Source organism: Thamnophis elegans, chromosome 4 (assembly GCF_009769535.1).
Source record: "Thamnophis elegans isolate rThaEle1 chromosome 4, rThaEle1.pri, whole genome shotgun sequence".
Taxonomy (NCBI): Eukaryota; Metazoa; Chordata; class Lepidosauria; order Squamata; family Colubridae; genus Thamnophis; species Thamnophis elegans.
Window position 1 is genome coordinate 68,277,570 of NC_045544.1, and position 22,061 is coordinate 68,299,630.

The window sequence follows — 22,061 nt, forward strand, 5'->3', positions numbered from 1 at the left end:
ATTTCAGGGGTTGCCACAAAGAAGAGGGAGTCAAGCTATTCTCCAAAGCACCTGAGGGCAGGACAAGAAGTAATCGGTGGAAACTAATCAAGGAGAGAAACAACATAGAACTAAGAAGAAATTTCCTGACAGGTAGAACAAATAATCAGTGGAACAACTTGCCTCCAGAAGTTGTGAATGCTCCAACACTGGAAGTTTTAAATAAGAGATTGGACAACCATTTATCTGAAACTGTATAGGGTTTCCTGTCTGAGAAGGAGGTTGGACTAGAAGACCTCCAAGGACCTTCCAACTCTGTTATTCTGTTATGTAACAAATGTTTATTATACAAGGATTTTTCTGAACAAAATTTAATTAATAAGCCAAGAACGCACATTATGAAATAGCATGAATGGAAAGTTTACATTAACTAATTGCTCTGTTTTGTTTATATTCGTATCTCACATCTGAGGACTAAAAATAATCCATTTATATCTAACTAAAATGGCATAGGAGCTGTTTTTCCATTCCTTCAATTCGAACATTGAGATGGCATAAACAGCACAGAAATAATTGTACAAAAAAAATGGATGAATTACTTTAATTGGGTATCAATCTGGAAAGTCAAGCACTTTGCCCACTGATATGATTGCAACCTTGTTTTATAAGAGCAATAATAACATTGGGAGAAACCACAATAATTGAACTGTTTGCCAGAAATGCTTTTCTCTAATTGAGGCATGCATTGCTATGGACACTCAATTCAAGGTGTGTGACTAATAATAAACCTTCTTGGCTTCACTGCTTGTAAAAGCATGCAAATATATTATCTTAATATTCTTGCCAAACAAGGGAAGGCACTGAACGCCACATAAATGTGCAGGTTAGGCCATAAGGGACACTCTAGAGAGAAGACTGACACAATGGCTTATGTTAACTCAACTTGGCAAGTTTCCTGTAACAGTGGACCTGACTAGTGCCCCAAGGCATCACATGCTAATGAGAGCTGTCCTCCAAAATTCTGGATCTGCACTTGCAATGGATTGTGGTCATTGTTTCTGGTAACTCAGAGCAAAGGGGCAATGAACAAGCAAGGCTTAATCAGCTTTGATGTGGCATGGCAACCATGGGTTGAAAAACTTAGCAACTTAGCAAAGCTTGCCATTTTTGCCTCATAGTGAACTTGAATCAATAATAATTCTGCATGAGAATGTGCACGGTAAAAGAGAAAAAGAAAGAAGAAGAGAAAAAGATAACTCAAACTGGAATCTGTACCTCTTGGACCAATTTATACTCCTTCTATAATTAGAATGCCTTCATATAACAAAGCATTTCTGGACTAAGTTGGTTTTACATTTGTTTGAAAAATCACCAGTCTCTATCTAAAAAAGCAATATTTCTTTTATTCATATCCCATGTTCTACAGCTTATCTGTAATCCCTTTACCCTTCCCATATGAATTCTTAATCTGGGTTTTTCTATCTGTCTCTCTGGAAATTCAGGTGCACAGGATTCCCTGTGGTAGGACTGATTTGCAAATAACTGATTTTTTTTTTAAAGAAACCTGTGCTTATATCAGAACTACAATGTTCAGTCAAAAATATTTAATGAATTTAAAAGATGCCTTAATGAACTTGACAGCAGATTTTGAATTTGTAATAGAAGTCCTTATAAAATGCATATAGTAAGCATCATTTTAAAGAAGGTAAAAAAGGAAGACGCTTCCTACAATAGTTCTGGATTTCTGGAAAATATAGCCTTTTTTTCTTCAGAACTACTCATATTTTAGAGAAGTTGGAAATCTGGAGACAGGTGAGTTTCATAATTGTTTAAGAATTCCTTAACCTTATCTAAGTACTGCTTCTTTTTATAAAATGTATATATAATACAACTTCAAATATATGCTTTTAGAATATGTATACTCCAAAAGCACATATTTGAGGTTGTATTATAGCAGACAGCAATATACTCAAATCACTATTAATTAAAAAGAAGTCACCTGCCTTCTATTCCATTTATCTAAGTAAATACTTATTCAACAAAACTGACATTTAGGGACCATTTTTAAAGATATTTAAATTACTGACACATTTAATTATACATATCACAAAAGTATGGGCAAAAATAATTCTATCATCTATTTTCTTAATAGCTTCAAATATCTACTAAATTTAATTTGCACATATCATCTTTTAAATCATTATAAATCCAAGGTTATAATGTTCACCGGGGAAAACAGATGATGGAAAAAGTATCCGCATTCCCTTCAAATGTTATATAATCCACCAACTTGATATGCAAATATTGAGAAATGTTTATTTGTTTAAATGGTTCATATATTTTCATGATCACATCTGCTTATTTCTACCAGAACTCAGATAAGAAAACAATGAACTGTTTTAAATTTGAATTTGTTGAGAAGATGGCATGTATCCCAATGAACTACTAGAAGTGCAGGTTAAAGGGATTCTAGCCCAACTTTGATAGAAATTATTGAACATTTACTGACTGAATAAATTCACTTCTCCTGGGCAGGATTGAGTGCATCCCAACTAATAAGATTCTGATAAGATTCTGAACGATTTTTTCTGAAAAATCTTGAAGAATGTATGAAGAAAGTTTCAAAATGAAGAATAGTGAATTTGGGATGTCAGTCTGATAACAAAAATCAGATTTTAAAATTACTAATCCATAAGCATTTTGAAAATAATGAAGTAGAATTTCATTGTAAAATTAATTATATTTTAAAAATTGGATAACTATGTATACAGATTGTAGAAATGTTGTGCACAGAATTATTTTGACTTCAATAAATATGACATTCCAATACATATATAAAAACCCAATAATTAAGGAGTTAAATTTGGGCAAGATAACTAGATATAGGGTGGATGGCAGACCTTTTTATGGCAAAGTTATCAATTTAGTAGACCAAGGGAATGCTGTGAATGATGTATATCTTGATTTCACTGAAGCATGTTATAGATTCTGTCATGATATCCTTGTGGGCAGATGGATAAAGTGAAATAGAAGATATAGCAACACCGTAGGTTTTTAACTAAATGAATAAGCACACTCAGAAGATATTTTGCATCATCCTGAAAAGAAATAACTGTGGGGCTTTCCCAGAATTTTCTCTGTCCTTGGCCCAAGAATATTCAACATATTTACAAATGACTTAAAGGAACACTTATTAAATTTGTTAAGATATTTGTTTTTGTGCTTTTACACTTTTGTTTTTTGATGATGGCCTTAGCTTACTATTAGTATTATGTATGTTACTATATATGTGTTCATGTATAACATAGGGAACCATTCTCTAAAGTCACGCAGAAATCAGAATACATGAGTTTTGGGATATAAAAATCAAGGAGCATAGTGTAAAAATGGGACTAAAATTAAATATAAACAAATCGAGATAATGACAATAGGTACAACTAGACTTAGAACTGACAATTAGATGTTGAAGTGGTAGGTAACTTCTGTCATTTAGGATCAACGGGTAAGGAACAAGCAATCAAGAAATAATTGCAGACTAGTACTTCATAGAATAGTAATCAAATCCATGGGCATGATATTCAGCAGACAATAATATGTCTACCTACAAAGATCAGAATCATGCAGGCAATGGTTTCCCCAATGACAATCTATGGAAATGAAAGTTGAACTTTCAGGAAGCAAGATAGAAATTGTATTGATGCTTTTGAACTTTGGTGTTGGAGAAGACTCTTGAGAATACCATGGGCAGCTACGAAAAAAAATGGATTATTCAACAGATCAACCCAGAATTTGCATATGCAAATGACCAGGCTGAAGTTTTCCAACTTTGCTCACAATATGCAAAGACCTAACTCTATGTAGAAGGCTCTAATTGTGGGAAAGATGACAAGAAAGAGAAGAAATGGGTGATCAGCAGCAAGGTGGATGGCCCAAGTTGCAGTGGACGTGGATGCATCACTTGAAGATATTAAATACCAGATTAGGGATAGGTTGCATTGAAGAAAATCTATCTATGTGGTCACTGTCAACACTGACTTGGTGACATATAATCAATAGGAATGAATAATAGAGAGCAAAGCATAAGCCCAGTTCCAGTAAATTGCTTGGTAGATATGTCTAGCCCATGATAATTAACACCATTTGCTAAGACCACTTAAAACATTCTGTCCTTCCATGAACACACCATTATACTGCTTTAGAGTAAGTTACAAATATTTTGTGGTATGTTAATTATTTGTTAATTATAAAGTGATTCTTCAACTGGCTTATTACTTGACTTCTTAAAATGTTAAAATACAATGGATACATACCTATTTGAAAAGCTAATGTATCCTCAATCTTCTTTTGAAAGTAACAATACAATACTGATACATTAGCTTTTCAAACAGATGAAACTACCATCACTACTAGATTATTAGTCAATAATTTCTCATAACAGTCTCTATTCTAAAGATAAGCTTGAAGGCAAGCTTTTTTCTTTGTTTTTGTGTGTGATCTCTAAACAAGCCAAAATCAGCATTGCACGATACTCATTATTAAGTTACACAACATGTACCATATTTCACTGCTTTTCACTTTAGACTTTCAGTGAAAATAACGATTTACTTCCACTTTTAAAATGCTTTGTGAGAAGGGATTAGATGAGCTACATTCCACTACACATGTGATCCATGGCATTAAAAGGAAATTTTATTTCTGCAGAAAGTGGAAATGTTCTTCCAGAGAGGGAATTCAGAGTAAATTTATTTTGTACACTGTAGTACTAGAGCAGCACTCCTGAATCCAAAACAAGGCACTCCCAATAGGAGCAATAATAACAAACTACAATTCTCTACACCAAACCAGAAAAATCAAAATGATCCTGCATTCATCTCACATTAACATACAAAAAATAATACTGACACATAAATGGAAGGGGGAAAAACTATTTTAAGTCAGCAGATAGATATATTGCAGAGCCTCTGACTCAGCCCTTACAACAAACAACTCCACCCAAAGCAATTATACAGAGGGAAGGTCAGAAAAGTTCTAGGCTGTTCTTTAAAGAGGACCAATCTAATAATAATCTAATGTTATAACTAACCAACTTTCCTAAAGGATCTTACTATCAAATTTCCCCAGTAATATCTAGTTAGTGTTGTACATTCAGCTCAAGCAGAATAGCAACCATTGTAATTATGGTATCTCACACAAAATTAGAATGGTTTTGGTATGCAAATCTGTGTGAAGAGGCAGTGTGCATAGTAATTAAAATCTTGAATAAAGGTTCAAGTCCAGCTTCAACCATGGAAGCTCATAAGGTGGCTTCGGATCAGCCATCTCTTAAAGGGTGTACTATGTATGCCAACTTATGCTTCCAAAGAAAAGAAAGGACATGTAGCTTAATCAACAAGCAAATGAATAAAAATCCTTGATAACACAACCAACATAAAAGAATCTAGTTGAAAGCAAAAGATTTGCAAAGAATCTTTCAATACTATATTGAGACTTCATGAAAAGACTTTCTGAAAAGGAAGTAGGCACATCCTAAAGCTGTGGGTTAACTGACCACAATGCCAACAAGAAATGAAACTTAACACCATAAAAACTGGCTCATCAAGCTAAAATATAAACAAACTACAAATTCCACAATCATGTTTTAGAAATAGATATTCCAGATATTTAAGATTAGTCACCCTAAAATAACAATCTTTTATCTTAGGGTGGCTAATCTTAAACATCTAGAATGTCTATTTCTGAAACACAATTATGGAGCTTGTAGTTTATTTATATTTTAGCCTGATGGGCCAGTTTTATGGTGTTAATCCTTTTTCATTTAGTAAAAGGTTGGGGTTGTTGAAAATGCATATCCACTTGGATGCACCAAAATCTCTACCCATGTTAAACTATCTAGACATAAAATGTATCCTAAATTATACATAAAGATGTGCAATAAAAAAGGAACCATAAGTATTTCATTATACAACAATAAAGGTAGAGTATGGCTATTTTTAATAAATGTCCTTATGTTCCTAATTACTGCACTTTACAAAGAAATTTGGCAATTATTCAGTCTTTAGGTAGTCATGTTTTAGCAGCTAATATCTATCCAGCTAAGCTTTTCCAGCATAAAACATTAGGAAGTTAACTGAATGACTATAGTACAAAACAAAGCCTGATGAAGACAAATATATTTCTGTATCAAAAAAGCTTTATTTGACATATATAACATAATTTGATTACAGTATATGAAACTTTACTGTAAAAGAGGACCAATTGTAGCCATATCCTCTGTAACTGCAGGTGATCAAAGTTTAGACAAAACAGCCAGTGGCAATCTGTTAGGACAACAGGAGTGCTTTCTTTGCATAATATCTCATTTCAATCTCATACATCTTCATATAAAAGCTCTTGGTAACAGAGAATGAGAATGGTCTTTGCTTGACATTCTATTTGTTTATTCTAACAATAGATAAAGTATAGCTGCCAGTCATAGCTATATTGAAACAGATAGGCCAATGATCCAGCTCAATAGAAAGCTATTCTAAGTGCTAATTTTTTCATTCACAACTACATTACAAGCACAGATATTTAGCCTTAGGCATTTTGCTACATTATAAAAAACTGAATTAAATCCACAATATGCAGGCATCAGCTAGTTCTAGAAGTGTCCCAATACCATTCAGATTAGAGGTTTTCCTTCCACATACATAAACATAACAATATATTAATGCTACCACTATGATCACAGGAGTACATAATGTAATTTGAGCCGGCAAATGAGCTGGGACCATATCTGTTCTTCTAGACTAGAATTACGTGAGTTTGAATTATTTCATTCCTTCATTTCAATATTAAATTGTGTTCTAAAATAGTTTTGCAAATAAATCTATAGAACGATAGCCTAAATAGATGATTATACCCTTTCACACACTGATATCATGAGCCAATTATTCTTTTGGAAGATTGAACTTTCTAATTCTTTTCTTGCTTTGTTGACATATTGCTGATTTGTCACAGGGAATGAAGCAAATGATTCACAGGTCTGCGACTAAAAAGCTGTTTGATTATTTTCATCTAATTTCCCTGTATTTTGGTGTGCTGAAAACAAAAAAATATTGAAAAAACTCCTAGACGTCATGATTTGCCATAACATGCAAAATTGTCTTCAAGTTTATTTTAAAAAAATAATTTTTGGTATTTTTTTATATTATGGGTTTTTAACCAAATTTAAAGTCCAAATTACTATTAATTAATTCACATAAATGCATTTAAGACCTTGGTCCCCAACCCCCGGTCCGCGGACCGGTGCCGGGCCGCGGAGTACCTGGCACCGGGCCGCGCAGCGGCCGGGGGCCATGATCACTGCAGCTGGGCGCCGTGGCTCTCCTGCTGCGCCAGCCGCTCCTCTTCCAGCCGCTCGCCCAGCGCGCAAAGCTCCCGGCAGCGGCGCCACAGCTCCTCGAGGCGCCGGCGGCTCTCCTGGTTCTGCGCGCGCAGCTTGCGCAGGTCCTGTTGGCCCAGGCAGCCCCCTTCCAGCTCCTGCAGCGCCCACAACTCGGCCTCGTATCGCTCCAGGCTCTGCGCGCAGCTCCAGCTCAGCACCAGCGCGTAGTCGGAGGCCAGCTGCCGCTTCTCGGAGCGCCCGGCTTGTGCGCTTCCTGCAGCCCTTCGTGCTCGGCCAGGAGCTGCTCCAGCAGCGCCTCCAGAGCGGCGCAGTCGGCCCACAGCCCCTCCAGCTGCTGCTGCCGCCGGGCCAGCTCGGGCTCCAGGCGGCGGAGACGCAGCTCTCCAAGTTGCGCACTCAGCCTCTCCAAGCTCTCCAACTCGTGGCGCAGCGCGTCCCGCTCCAGCTCGCCTTGAGGTGATCTCAAAAAATAAGCTAGGTTGGATATGACTGGGATAAGATTTCCAGATGTTGACTTGGCTCAAGTCCTTTTTCTTGCTGAATGAAAACTCCTGCATCATGGTTGTATGTAGGATGTATTTAGAAAAATTCTAAATAGTAGTAGGCTGGCTTGAATGCACTTACTAAGAAAGGATTCACAGTGAATTCAATGAATAACATTTTTGGGTGATCATCAATCTGATGGGAGCTATATATCTATTGCAGCATTTACCTGCAAATTTAAAGGAAGTCCAGAAAGCAATTGCAATCTATTTGGCATATATTTACAAATACATATTGAAAATAATGCAACATCTAACATTTTCTGATCATGGTGCTGTCATTGGTGTACTATCCTGGTAATTAAAAATGGTGTTAAAATTAAAAACATTTTTTTGGGGGGGAGGGCAAGCTGATGTTTTGCAACAATCAATGTGTCGTCGCGAACAACGCCCCCCCACCCCTGCGCACGCTCAGCGGGCCACGGTAAAATTATCACAGGCTGACTGGTCCGCGGCGATAAAAAGGTTGGGGACCACTGATTTAAGATATAAAATGCCAAAAAAAAACCTTAAAGGGTTTGTTCAAGCTATGTAAAAAAATATAGCACTGTAAATCTGATGGTCAGCAATATATACATAAGCTAAGGAAGTTTTAAGTCTGTGCTTCTAATGGTAGAAGGGGTTAATCTTTCCTGAAGAATCCAGTGGGAGACACAGGGCAGATAGCAGCATCTCCGGTCAGTGCAGGGGGCGTGACCAGCACTGTGAAGTCTCATGTACAAACACAGAGCTGCTCTCTCCTGCATGCCACACTTGTGCACAAATCATCATCAGGTTCTTGGTTCTAGGCTGTTCACACTTTTTCATCACAATTAATGTTAGCTTGTCATTCTTCAACCGTTATGTTATGGCTCTGCGAAAGTGTATTAATTCACCAGACAGTTTCTGTTTCATTTGTGGTGAATATACAGTGTTGAAGCAACAGCAGAATATTACAGACTTTATGAAAAAAGTATACTTTGCATACTTTGGACTAAAAATTAGAGATCAAGATAAAGTTTGGGCACCTCATAAAGTGTGCAAATGGTATGTTGAGGACCTCCAAAACTGGTTCAAGGGTAAGAAAAAATCTTTCCGTTATGGGATTCCTATAGTATGGCGAGAGCAAAAGAACCATAGTGATACTTTTGTTCATGCGATGTGAAAGGGTTTAATTCCAAATGGAAGCATTCCATTTCATACCCCAATCTTCACTCAGCAATTTGTCCCATCCCCCATGGCACAGATATATCAGTACCCAAGCCCCCTGCTACCTTAGAACAGATACCTAGCTCCGATGAAGGTGAAGTCATACCTGAACCAGATGACAAATCAAGTTCTGACTTTGAAGATGATACAAGACCAAAATTCTTTTCTCAGGAGGAAATGAATGATTTAGTAAGAGACTTGAATCTTCCCAAAGATGCCACTGAGTTTCTCGGATCAAGGCTGAAAAGCACAAATTTATTGTTGCCAGGAGTGTGATCTTCATGGTTCGTGAAAAGGAGTTCGTTCCTTACTTAATCCAGGAAGACAAGTTGGTTTATTGCATCAATGTCGAAGGTCTGATGGGTCAATTTAAAATCCAATATGATTCAGAGCAATGGTGTCTTTTTATAGATTCTTCAAAAAGAAGTCTCAAAGCAGTTTTACTCCACAACGGTTTTTACGCTTCAATACCTGTAGGTCATTCCGTACACTTGAAGGAAACCTACGAGAACTTGGAATTGGTTCTTCGTAAACTTAAATATGAAGACCATGGTTGGCAAGTGTGTGGGGACTTGAATGTCTTGTGCATGCTGCTCGGGCAACAAGCTGGGTATACCAAATATCCTTGTTTTCTGTGTCTATGGGACAGTCGAGACCGACAAAATCACTGGACCAAGAAGAGTTGGCAGCCAAGGGTGCTAACAGTCGGTGAAAAAAATGTTCTCCGAGAAACTTTGGTACCTTCCCATAAAGTTCTTCTACCACCTCTCCACATAAAATTGGGATTGATGAAGTAATTCATAAAATCACTCCCAAGAGATGGATAATGCTTCAAATACTTGGTCACCAAGTTTCCATGCCTGTCCGAGGCAAAATTGAAGGGAGATGTGTTCATCGGACCAGACATTAGAAGGCTTATAGTTGATCAAGAGTTTGTCAATACCATGACGGATCCTCAAAAAGAAGGGTGGATTGCATTTAAAGAAGTCATACAGAAATTTTTAGGCAATAACAAAGATCCTCACTACAAAAAGATTGTCGGAAGAACGCTGAAAGCATTTCAAGCTTTAGGGTTGCCTGATGAGTTTGAAAGTGCATTTCCTCCAGTCCCACCTTGACTACTTTCCTGAAAATTTGGGGGCTGTGAGTGAAAAACAAGGTGAACGATTCCACCAAGACATTAAAGAGATGGAAAGGAGATACCAGGGAAAATGAAGCATTACAATGATGGCAGACTACTGTTGGATGCTTCAGAGAGACATTCCAGATGCTACTCACAAGCGTAAATGCACCAAGAGGAGCTTCACAAGGAAGAAGAATCGAGTTTAGTGTGGGTAGGTGAGCTCATTTCAGTTCAAAAAAGGATTTTCATGAAAATATTGTAATAAAACTTTAATTTTATAAGTCTATTTCCATTTATTTTGAGGTATTGCCTTATTTAACATAGTTACCTAAATTGTCAGGAAATGTGATGTCCTATGACAAAATGGAGGTCATTTTCGGATTCAGCTCACCAAAAAACATAAAGATTACGTCAAATAACCAAAACAGCTCTCGAATTTTTTTTTTTTGCAGACCTGTGTTATTTATGCTTCATATTTGTATGTATTAAATTTACATGCTGCCCATCTCACTGTTAAGCAACTCTGGATAGTTTACACACTATGAAACAATACAAAACAATTTAAATGTTTAAAACATTAAACCTTAAAAATTAAAAGGTAACAAAAAAGTGAATAAAAATGGACCAGTATGCAAACAGGCTGAAGATGATACCTTCTCCTAATCTACTGGCTTCCTCCAAAGTAGGAGACACACCCCCATCAGAACCCCAAGCCAGCTGCAGAGCCAGGTTTTCAGAAGGCCAAAGAGTGTATCTAGCTTATCTAGTGTCCATGTGAGCAAAAGTTCTTGTTTACAATAAACAATCTACATGTTTCAGTTGCACATTTATTTTGGTGGTATATGTGTGTGTTTCATTCTTTCAATATCCAGAATTACATGTTACCATCCACTATCCAGCTAGAAAGGCGTTTGACTGGACTTCCAGCATTTGTTGAATGATCTAACAACTTTTACATCAAGAAAGAGGGAGAGAAGGAATAATAAAGCATATATTTGTTACATAATTACTATTAGGTATAAGAAATTTACTTTGATGCTCAGAACTGAAGCACCAGACTATAATTACTCTTTTTTAAGTTCATAATCTATTTAACGTGTTAACTTACTGTATTGCACTTCTAGACATTAGCTTATATTCTAAATTTGAATCTACATTCCAGATCTTTCGTAAATTTTCTGGATGTGAATGTAATGTAAATTCTTGAATTTAGCTTGAAATCATGTTTGTGTTTTATTCAATTATCTTCATCCAGAATTCAACACAAGGAGAGAAATGGTTTTAAAATATAACCTTTTAATTAGTATTAAAACACAGAATCCATAAGGTTTCTGATAGCACACATCAGGGGTTTTATTTTTAAACTCTGTTTTATATTTATGAATAGGCTCATTTTCATCATGGCACTGAAATGTCATGTGTAAAATGTAACTATAAAAAAATACACATCCATATTTGGTTGGAATTGCTGCAGGGCCCTCAAATGTAATAATTTGTTATAAAGTTAGGGTATCTCTTTTTTTAAAAAATCCAGTTAAAATTGTCAAATAAGAACTGCCCTGCACACTGCATGAGATTTGGTCTCTATATAGAGAAAAAACTTGTGGTGCCTAACATGTTTTTACAAGCAACACATTCAATGCTGTCTTCAGAGACGATCACTGGTAACATGCAAAGAATTATATTCTTTAACTCTGTTTGTTTAGTGTAAGAAATGACATGTCATGCAATCTAACAGAGATTAAGTTATCTAAATTAGTGGATAAATTCTTCATAGAACACATAATGGCTGAAAAGATAACAAATTCAGATTATGTTTAAGATACCAAAATGAAGAAGATAAAACTTTTGGCAGATGTATAAAATAACAGGTTCTAGTATCCATCTAGCTAGTAGTTCATATAACTTAATACACAATTATTTCTCAACCTAACCTATTTCAAATTTATAGTCTACAAATAAAAAGAATCAAGCCCTCCTCAAAATATGATACACAACCATCACAGCTTTTCAAAGATTAAAGTACATAGATTATCTTCAGTATTTTTAAGCAGTCAGATATCTTTGCTATAACTATAATACAAAGCAAATTTCCTAAATCTCCATTAATCTCGGGATGTATTATCCTTGTGTTATATCATAATGACCGTTACATTAAAGTAAGCCATAGTAACATTATAAACCTTCTTTGTAAAACAATTTAGGATTGTACTAAAATTCACACAAAAAAGAATCAAGTGAAGAAGAAATACAATCTATTGCTTGCTTATCCCAATTTAATTCTTCTAGGCTCACATCAAGTCTGGATATAGCATCAACCAATTATGAGGGCTTGGCATTTATGCTGAGGGATAACTCCCAAATAATGAAGATTTTTCTTCTTTTGGGGGGACTCTGATGTGAGTAAAGCATTCTTTAACTCTTTCTCTTTATTCCAAATTTGCTTTTACACTTAAAGAGGTAGTCATATAACATGTTTAACCAGATCAGATAGCTTAATAAATGCATCTGAACAAAACATTAAGCCTGATTAGTCTAACATTGGTTTGGTTATTTAAGTTGCTTTTTAAAATTGTCCAACTCTGAAAAGTCTGGGCAGCTTTCAATATTTGAAACACATAATTTATTCCTTACGTTTTGTATTAACCCACTCTATTTTGACAGTTTATAGGTCAATGCATCATGCAAATATATCATCAATAACCAAGTTATGTGTTTACACGAATTGGCCCAAGTCTATTTTGTGACCTGCCGACTCTTGGGTTTTGTACAGCACAAACAAAACACTGGGAATCATAAATTTAACCAAGGCAATTAGAGACAATATGAGGAAATTATCCAAGGCCGTACAGGAAAGGAAAAGCCCTAAGTGCATTTCATATTCAAGATTCCCAGCAAGGCTTGTGGTTTATCCTCTGCTAGAATGAAGTCCTCACCTTCACCTGGCAACAGCATTCTGCTGCTGCTTTAATGAGAAAAGGTGCCAGGGATTAACAGTGCATTGTTTTCCTTCTGTACCCAACTTCAGGGCTGCTACAGCTAATTAACCATCCCTGCTTCCCTACCATTTTCTTGCAGCCAGTCTGATGATCCCAGACAGAGGGGGGGGGGGGGAGGTTTAAGCGAGTATCCGTCCCCTGGCAAGAACATGTCCTGCGTTCTGGTCAAAGCTGCTAATGTATCAGATATGATGATGATGCAGAGAATCCAAGAGGAAAAGCGAGACAGAACCTATTCTTACCCCCATGAAACAACGATTTGCACTTGACAGGATGGAGGCAGGACCCTCTTCAGGGACAGCAAACTCCATCTGATTCTTGGTTTAAAAAAAAAAAAACCAACGCAAAAGTTACTAACTGTCCCAAAAGGTTGCCAAATCTAAAGGCGCCCCTTTCCTCTACCGGGAGATAAAAGGTAGAGCAAAAGGGTGGTCGTTGGAATGATGACAACCATTCAATGAAGAAATGCCTATGGTAAGCAGAAAAGACTGGAGAAAGGAAGGGCAAAGTGCCTGCAAGTTTTAAGCCCCCTTCTTCCCTCCCTTTTACCACCCAGCAAAGAGACAGTGTCCCACGCAAACCCGGAGGAAAGCGGCCCAACGGGAAGGTTGGCAAAGCCCGGCAGGATGCAACCTTAGCCCAAGCAAGTGCGGCATCGAGAGCCGCTCTTCAGGGGCGGAGAGAGCCAGCTTAAGAAGCGAGGCGGTGCAAGTCTGTCGGTGCCAACCAGCAACCAAGGAGAGATGCCCCCTCGCTCGCTTTGCTTTGCTTTTTAGGCCCCAGCTCCTGGTCGAATCCCTCCACTTCCTTCCCCGCCGCTTACCTGCTCCCGCCGCCCGCGCAAAAACCGCCTTGCTCAGCCCGGCCTTCCGCCAGCTTCGTCCTCCTCCCTTTGACAGCGGAGCCGGCGGCGGCCAACTACTGCTGCCCATGGCAGAGCAGAATCCGGCCTCCTCAAAGCCCTCCCTTTCCCCCCCCCCCACTTCCCGTCGCCAGGGAAACCCGAAAGCCCGCCCACTCCAGCAGTTGCAACAGCGACGGAGGCAGCAACAGCAGCTCCCTGAACCTAAACCACCCGCCGGGCCACGCAAGGAGGGTCCCGCCCCCTCCCGCCCGAGACGCCCCCCCCCTCCTCCAGCCTCACGTACAGCCAAAGGGCCAATAGGAAAGTAGCTCTAAATCTTGACCTCATTGAATGAACGCCCGTTTCTTACGCAGCGGCTGGGAAAAGCCTGCGTTGTTCTGCGGCGGAGGCGGGGGGGGGGGGCTTGGATTCCCCTTCTCGGATTCTTGAATTCGTGGCTTCCGGGATCTTGATTTCGTGTGACCTAGTTTTTGGACTTTGCCTTTACTATTCCACTGTTATCTCGATATGGGATCTCTCAGCTTTAATCTGATTTCTCGGTGACTTTTTTTTTCCTTCTCAAAGGTTGCAAATGCAGATGACATACTCATATTCTGTAGCCAAGCACGCTATAGAATCAGAATAGGGCTGGAAGGGACCTTGGAGGTCTTCTAGTCCAACCCCCTCTTCAAGCAGCAGATCCTAAACCAGTGATGGCTAACCTTTTTTGTACCAAGTGCCCAAAGTGTGTGAACCCCCAAAATGCAGTGGTCCCTGACATGTACCCCACCCTCACACGTATGAATGTGTGACCCCCACATGCACCCTGCTTCCACACGCAAGGCGCACATGCATGTGCAGTGGAGCTGAGCTGGGACGATGGTTGCATGCCCACAGAGAGGGTGCTGCGTGCCCTTCAGACAAGTGACTCTCCAGTCTCTCCTTGAAAACCTCCAGTGATGAAGAACCCTCAACTTCTGACAGCTTCTGACACCAAGCTGTTCCTTTGGTTAATTGTCCTTACTGTTGGGAAAATTCTCCTCAATTCCAGGTTGCTTCTCCTCTTGATTAGTTTCCATCCATTGTTTCTTATCCTATCCTCCGGTGCTTTGGAGAATAAGTTGACCCTGTCTGCTTTTTGACAGCCTCTCAAATATTGGACTAGTGCTATCATGTCCTCCCTAGTCCTTTTTTTCTTTAGGCTAGCCAAACCCAAATCCTACAATCGTTCTTTATATGCTTTAGTCTCCAGGCTTTTAATCATCTGAATTGTTCTTCTTTGGACTTTTTCCAAAGTCTCAACATCTTTTTTGTAATGTGACCAAAACTGGATGCAGTATTCTACATGTAACTTTATAAAGCGGTACTATAGCTTAGCATATTTCCAGAACACTGCCATGGTTCAACATGTTATGCAAACTCGGACAATTGGTTTGAGTAAATCATGGATCAGTTAATAATAGGAAAACAGCGGGAACCCATTCAGTAATACTTAAGAGATTGGACAACCATTTGTCTGAAATAGTATGGGGTTTCCTGCTTGAGCAGGTGGTTGGACTGGAAGACCTGCAAGGTCCCTTTATTATTCTGTTATACTTAATTTAGAATGCAGTATATTGTTCAAAAGTCATTCGGTAAAACAGTCATCCACAGGATCACAAGCTCTGTCAAAATGCTGAAAACTTTTTAAAGAGTTTGCTTTGATGCAAACACTGCCCCTTTGGCAGACATAGAGTATACTCTGATGCAGATATAAACGCAGTGGAGCTTGTCTTGCAATACTCTTTCATCAGTAGTAAGCAGCAAGCTCTGCGGTAAGCAGGAGGGGCATTGTGATATTATGATGCAAACTATGTGCCTTCTCAAGCTGTTAAGATACAAATAAGAAAGGCTCGGATTTGTATTTTGATGCTGCAGTACAGTTTGTCAGTTTTTATCACATTGTATCAGATGCCTATGTGTTGCCAATTATGAAATATATGGCTTATAAAAAATATTCGCAATTCTACAGTATTACGGTCAGGTGCAGACTCCTATCATCACCTTGTAAATCAGTGTAGCTGTATAAAGAACAGTATTTATACTATTAACATGGTATAATTATCCATGGTGGCCGCTCTCTCTGGAACATCATCCCTCCAGAGATTAGAATGGCCCCCACTCTAGCCCTCTGGTTTTGCCAGTGGGCCTGGGGAACCCAGAACGGGATGGAGCCCATTAATTAGCTCGTGTGAGGTGTTGTCACCAGGGTGGGGGATGGCGTGATTTTATTATATTAATTTATTGTACAACTCTTTTTTATTAGTTTTAATTTTTATGTGAGGTTTTATATTCTGTAAACCGCCTTGAGTCGCCAAATAAATAAATAATAAATAAAGTCCAAACACTACAAAAATCCTTCAAGGGATTTAGTTGCTTTCTAAACTAACCAAGACGATCTTATGAAGATTAAACCGTGTGAACTAGTTAAATTCTACTGTACTAAATGAGAAGTTTCACCTTTGACTTCAAATAAAATACAAACATTTCTATACACAGAATTGTTGCAGGCAAGTCACACATAATTCTACGCACATGTGCTTCATTTTATGAAATTGCAATTAAGAGGGATCAAAGTTCTGAGTTACATTACTGATAGGCTTAACAATTGGAACATGTCCGTGTCAATTTCTTAATAGCCCAATACAAACCTAAGCTTAAACATTGAAAGTCCTCTCTAAATAGTTGAGTAATAATAAGTATACTTATTTGCAGTCTAGTGCTAAAATCCTAAGCACAAATACCTGGAAATAAGTTCTTTTGAACTAAGTGGAATATTTTATTAGTAAATGTGCATATAACTGTGCTATAAATGTAGTCATTTATAAGTATTCATACTTTATAAGTATGTGCAAAATGTAAGAATTCACAATTTTCTGAAATACTTTCATATTATTCCATCTCAAAGATTACATTTGTATCTGTATGCATTTAGTAAACATTCTGGCCATCAGCACTCTTCAAATAACATGCTTTTCTTTTCTACTTAAGACAGATTTTTCAGGACAAACTCTTAAATTTATCTAAATATAAAATATAATCATTGTGCAGTATAATTGCATATTGAATTAATTTACTGAGAAGGTCCACTTTTTTTAGCTTTCACTAAATGTAATTAGGCAGCATCTATCCCTGAAAAATCTTTTCTGCCCCTTTAAATTATTTTCCCCCTCATACGCATTAACCATGGATAAAACATGTAATACATAGGGAGGAGGTTCAGCTCAGTATATAACAAAATAGCCATAATACCTGTATAAACACATTTTAAATATTCCTCACCAAGTAACAAGTGAGCGACTTGCTACTCAGTGCATAAACTAGTCCAGGATGGGCATGGCCAGCTCGATGTCACTTGTGTTGGGGGCTCCCAGGTTGTGTTTCTGGCTGCGACGGCCTCCTGCAACCCCCCGCCAGCAAAAACAGTGCCAAGCACGGTCCCCCAGAGCTCTATTTTTGCTGGCAGAGGCACCACGGGCCACTTGTTCGCTGTTTCTAAGGCAGCCTGACAGACAACCTGTGGGCCAGATTTGGGCCGCGGGCCTTGAGCTTGACACCCTTGTTGCAGAGAATTAAAAGATTATAGTATTATACCTGTCTCTCTTTATTTTGTAAAAGTGTGTGTATAACTGTAACTTAACCCGATTGTATGAGTTTATATGAAAAATAGGGACACGGTGGCTCAGTGGCTAAGACGCTGAGCTTGTTGATCAAAAAGGTTGGCAGTTTGGTGGTTCAAATCCCTAGCGCTGTGTAATGGAGTGAGCTCCCATTACTTGTCCCAGCTTTTGCCAACCTAGTCATTTGAAAGCATGTAAAAATGCAAGTAGAAAAATAGGGACCACCTTTGGTGGGAAGGTAACAGTGTTCCATGCGCCTTCAGCATTTAGTCATACTGGCCACATAACCATGGAGACATCTTCGGGCAGCACTGGTTTTTCGTGTTTGAAATGGAGATGAGCACCGCCCCCTAGTGTCGGGAACAACTAGCACATTTGTGGGAGGAGAACCTTTACCTTTTTATATGAAAAATAGAACCATAAGCTAATTATATGGGCTCATTGTCTAGAACTTCAGTCCCCAAATTTTGTGGCTTGGCTGCCTGGCTTGGTGGAGGAGGGAGAGGGGAACTGGACCACATGAGTGGTGGGCCGGTGTGCATGTGTTTGCATGCCAGCCCACCACTCACTCGCATGAGTGGAGCTGCTTGCACACAGGCACATTGGCCCACCTCTCACATGGCCTGGTTCCAGATAGGCCACAGTCTGATAGTGGGCCATAGCCCAGGGGTCGGGGACCCTGGTCTAGAATATGATAGCCTAAAGTGCATTTAGTGAATTCAAGTCACTTTGCTGCCTTTTCTCCCTTGTATTTTCCCCACTGCGGCTAGTTCTAGAATTTCCATCATAGGGTAAGGAGAAGAGAAGAAGATAGATTGCTACTAAACTCTTTACCACCACAGTATAACTGTGACAGGAGAAACCAGACATTACTATTGCTCTTTTTCCCCTATTCTTGTGCTGCTTTTCTTAGAATGTGTATTTTCCACATTTGCAAGAGCAAACCATTTACCTTGCCTATCTTGTATGACTGAGCAAGGTTACCCATCTTCTTTAGATAATCCATGACGTTATTCCACTGCAATGATAAGCAATCTTGTTTACCTTTAAATGGAAATAATCCATGACTTTTACACAAATGTCACCTCTGAAACATAGGTCTTTATGACTCAGCAGTTTCAGTCAAGATTCAGAAACATACATTTTAAGGTTTATGTTTCTTTCACATCTCATCCAACAAAATCTGAATTATTGGAAGTGAACCAAAAACATAGATTTTATAGAGAAAGAGTATATCTTACTAAGATTGATTAACTATTATACCAATAGCCTTGGTATTTTGAGTAGATAAATTATATACATGCTTATTTTTGAGATTTGTTGTCATTGTATCTGAATTTCAGACATTGCCTTCCATAATCAGAGTATCCTCTCATACAATGGATCAGTAATTTCCTCTCTTCATTTTCTCTTTCACTTCCTTGGATTAGGAGTTTAATGTAGCAAATTTTGCTCCAGACCATCTTGTATGAAAGACACACATTAGCTGAGATTTTACAACATGCTAGTCTAAATTATATTGTGGATGGTGGCTAATTAATGGTTCATTGAATGAAGGAAACACAACAGCTTTGATTAATTTCTGCTTTGATGCATTACAGATAGTCCTCGAGTTACAACAGTTCATTTAGTGACTGTTCAAAGTTACAAGGGCACTGAAAAAAAGTGAGTTATGACCGTTTTTCACACTTACGATCTTTGCAGCATCCCTGTGGTCACATGATCAAAATTCAGATGCTTGGCAAGTGGTGCATAGTTATAATGGTTGCAGTATCCCAGGATCATGTGATCATCTTTTGTGACCTTCTAACAAGCAGAGTCAACGGGGCATCCAAATTCACTTAACAACCATATTACTAATTTAATAAATGAAATTATTCACTTAACAATAGTGTCAAGAAAAGTCGTAAAGTGGGGTAAACTCACTTAACAAATATTTCACTTAGCAATATAAATTTTGGGCTCAGTTGTGGTTGTAACTTGAGGACTACCTGTATAGAAGTCCAAGAAATGGGACTTGAGATAGCCATAAGTAAGCCAATAATAATTCAAGACACTGAACTACAGTGAGACAGAATAATTTCATCCAAGTGTCATGTGTGCACAGCCAGAAATATCATGCAGCAACTGGATTCATGCATTCTCTTAAGCCATAATTTGCTGAATTAAGTACAATTGTTAAATTCATACTTTACCAACTGAAATCTTGGTTGATACCCCACAAAGGCTGGCTTCACACAGCACACTAAGGCATAGTGCAAAAGAAGAGAAGACTGGAAGAGAAATGCCACTTTTGATTCAGTTTTTTCCATCTAAGAAACAAGAAGCATATGCTAGAAAAGCTGCACTACATGTTCTTGGCTTTGTTTGTTAAAACAACGATAGGCTGTTATAATACAGCTTTTTTATGGCAAAGGCTTTCAGCAGCAACTGTTTCATTATGGCCCAGATTCTGCCAACTTACAGCTTCTTCATTTTGGGCGGTAACCCCAGCTAATTTGTTCCATGCTTAATGGAGCAAATATTTATTACCCTCAAAAAATAACAAGTTTTAAAAAGAGGATGCAAAACAATAATTCAAGTGAAATGAGAGAAGGTTATTACTGAAATCAGCTCTACTCATCAGAATTTATTTAAGACAATGTTCAATATTCAAACCTGGCAACTTTAAGATGTGTAGACTTCGTTTCCCAGAATTCTCCAGCCAGACTGAAGACCCAGTTGTAGACCCAGTTAATTACATAGAAAGCTCCATAATCAGAACCACTGTATCACATAGTTGAAAAATCCTGGAGCACCAGGAAACTACCAGAGGACTGGAAAAGAGCTGATGTGGTTCTCATCTTCAAAAAAAAGTGGAGGGGAACAGATCCAGGAAGCCACAGACCAATCAGCCTAACATTAACATCCGAGAAGATACTGGAAAAGATAATTAAAAAACAGATCTGCCAACATCTAAAAAATGAGTTAAGTAATAACTAGCAGTCAGCATGGGTTTATTAAAAACAGATCATGCCAAACCAGGGGTATCAAACTCAAGGCTCATGGGCCGGATCTGACCCACAGGGCCATCCTGAAAAGAACAAGACTGGCCCACGGTGCCTCTGCCAGCGAAAACGGGCTCCCAATCTCTGTTTTTGGATGGGACAGTCTCCTGCAACACTCTGCCAGTGAAAATGGAGCTCGCAAGGGCTGTGTGCTCTTTTTTCACTGGCAGAAGGTTGCAGGAGGCCATCCCAGGTGAAAACTGAGATAGGGAGCCTGTTTTCACTGGCAGAGCACTTGAGCCACCACAGGCACCCCTGACACAGGTGACATCAAGCTGGCCAGACCCACCCTGGCCCCCCAAGGTCAAACACAACCCTGATGCATCCCTCAATGAAATCAAGTTTGACACCCTAGTGCCAAAGCAATCTTATCTCATTCTTCAACATAGTGGCTAGATTAAACCAGTGAAATATTGTGGAAATAATATACTATGACTTCAGCAAGGCATTTGACAAAGTAGACCACCACCTACTTCTTGGTAAGCTAGAAAAAAGTGGGATAGATAGCATCACCACTAGATGGATTCATAACTGGTTGACAAACCATACTTAATGAATAGTCCTTAATGGGTCTATGTCTATATGGAGGGAAGAAAGCAGTGGGGTACCACACAATTCCATCTTGGGCTCAGTACTCTTCGATATCTTCATAAACAACTTAGATGAGGGAATAGAAGCTGGGTGAAAATAGCATTATATGGTACCCTTCCTTTTTTCCCTTTTGTTACATGTTGGATTTCTGCAGTAGCATTTCCTTCCCTTTAACCAACTTGCTTTTCAATGTCTCCCACCCCTTGTGTAATTTTTTGCAAAACTGTGAAAGCTTTGGGCAGTTTGCACATCTGGAGGATGGAGTAGGGTTTTTGTTTGCTAAAAAGCAACTTATCCTTTTATTCGTACTATGACACTCCAAATTTGGAAGATTCTCAATGACTATATGAAGGGTGAAAGAGAGCAAAGAAGGTAAATCTGAAGAGGCAAAATATATATGCTTAAGGAAAGAACTAGTATATCTGTTTACCTAGAAGTGTGGTGTTACAGAGTCAATCTATTAGCCATGTGATTTTATTTTCAAGAAGAATATTGACAGACTCTACTTTGGGTGGGAGAAGAAGCATAGATAAAAAGAACAACGCAAAGCCATAAAACTATATCAAATACAGAGGAACTATTAAGCAGTTCCACAGTACAAACATTGCATATATTTTTATTGATAGATCCTGTATATATTTGTGGGTGTGAAACCCTTTCTGTAAAATAAACACACAAATGTGTATCCATACTGTCCAATGT

At 38.5% G+C, this 22,061-nt stretch overlaps 1 protein-coding gene across 1 annotated transcript in view; it reads right to left on the minus strand.

Annotated features, from left to right (window-relative positions):
- LYST (lysosomal trafficking regulator) overlaps positions 1 to 14,152 on the minus strand; it is a 107,023-nt gene extending 92,871 nt beyond the window's left edge. The window contains exon 1 of the mRNA XM_032216001.1: positions 14,042 to 14,152. The gene's annotated coding sequence lies outside the window, so the exon portion shown is untranslated. The remainder of the gene's footprint in view (positions 1 to 14,041) is intronic.
- Between the last annotated feature and the right edge of the window lie 7,909 nt (positions 14,153 to 22,061).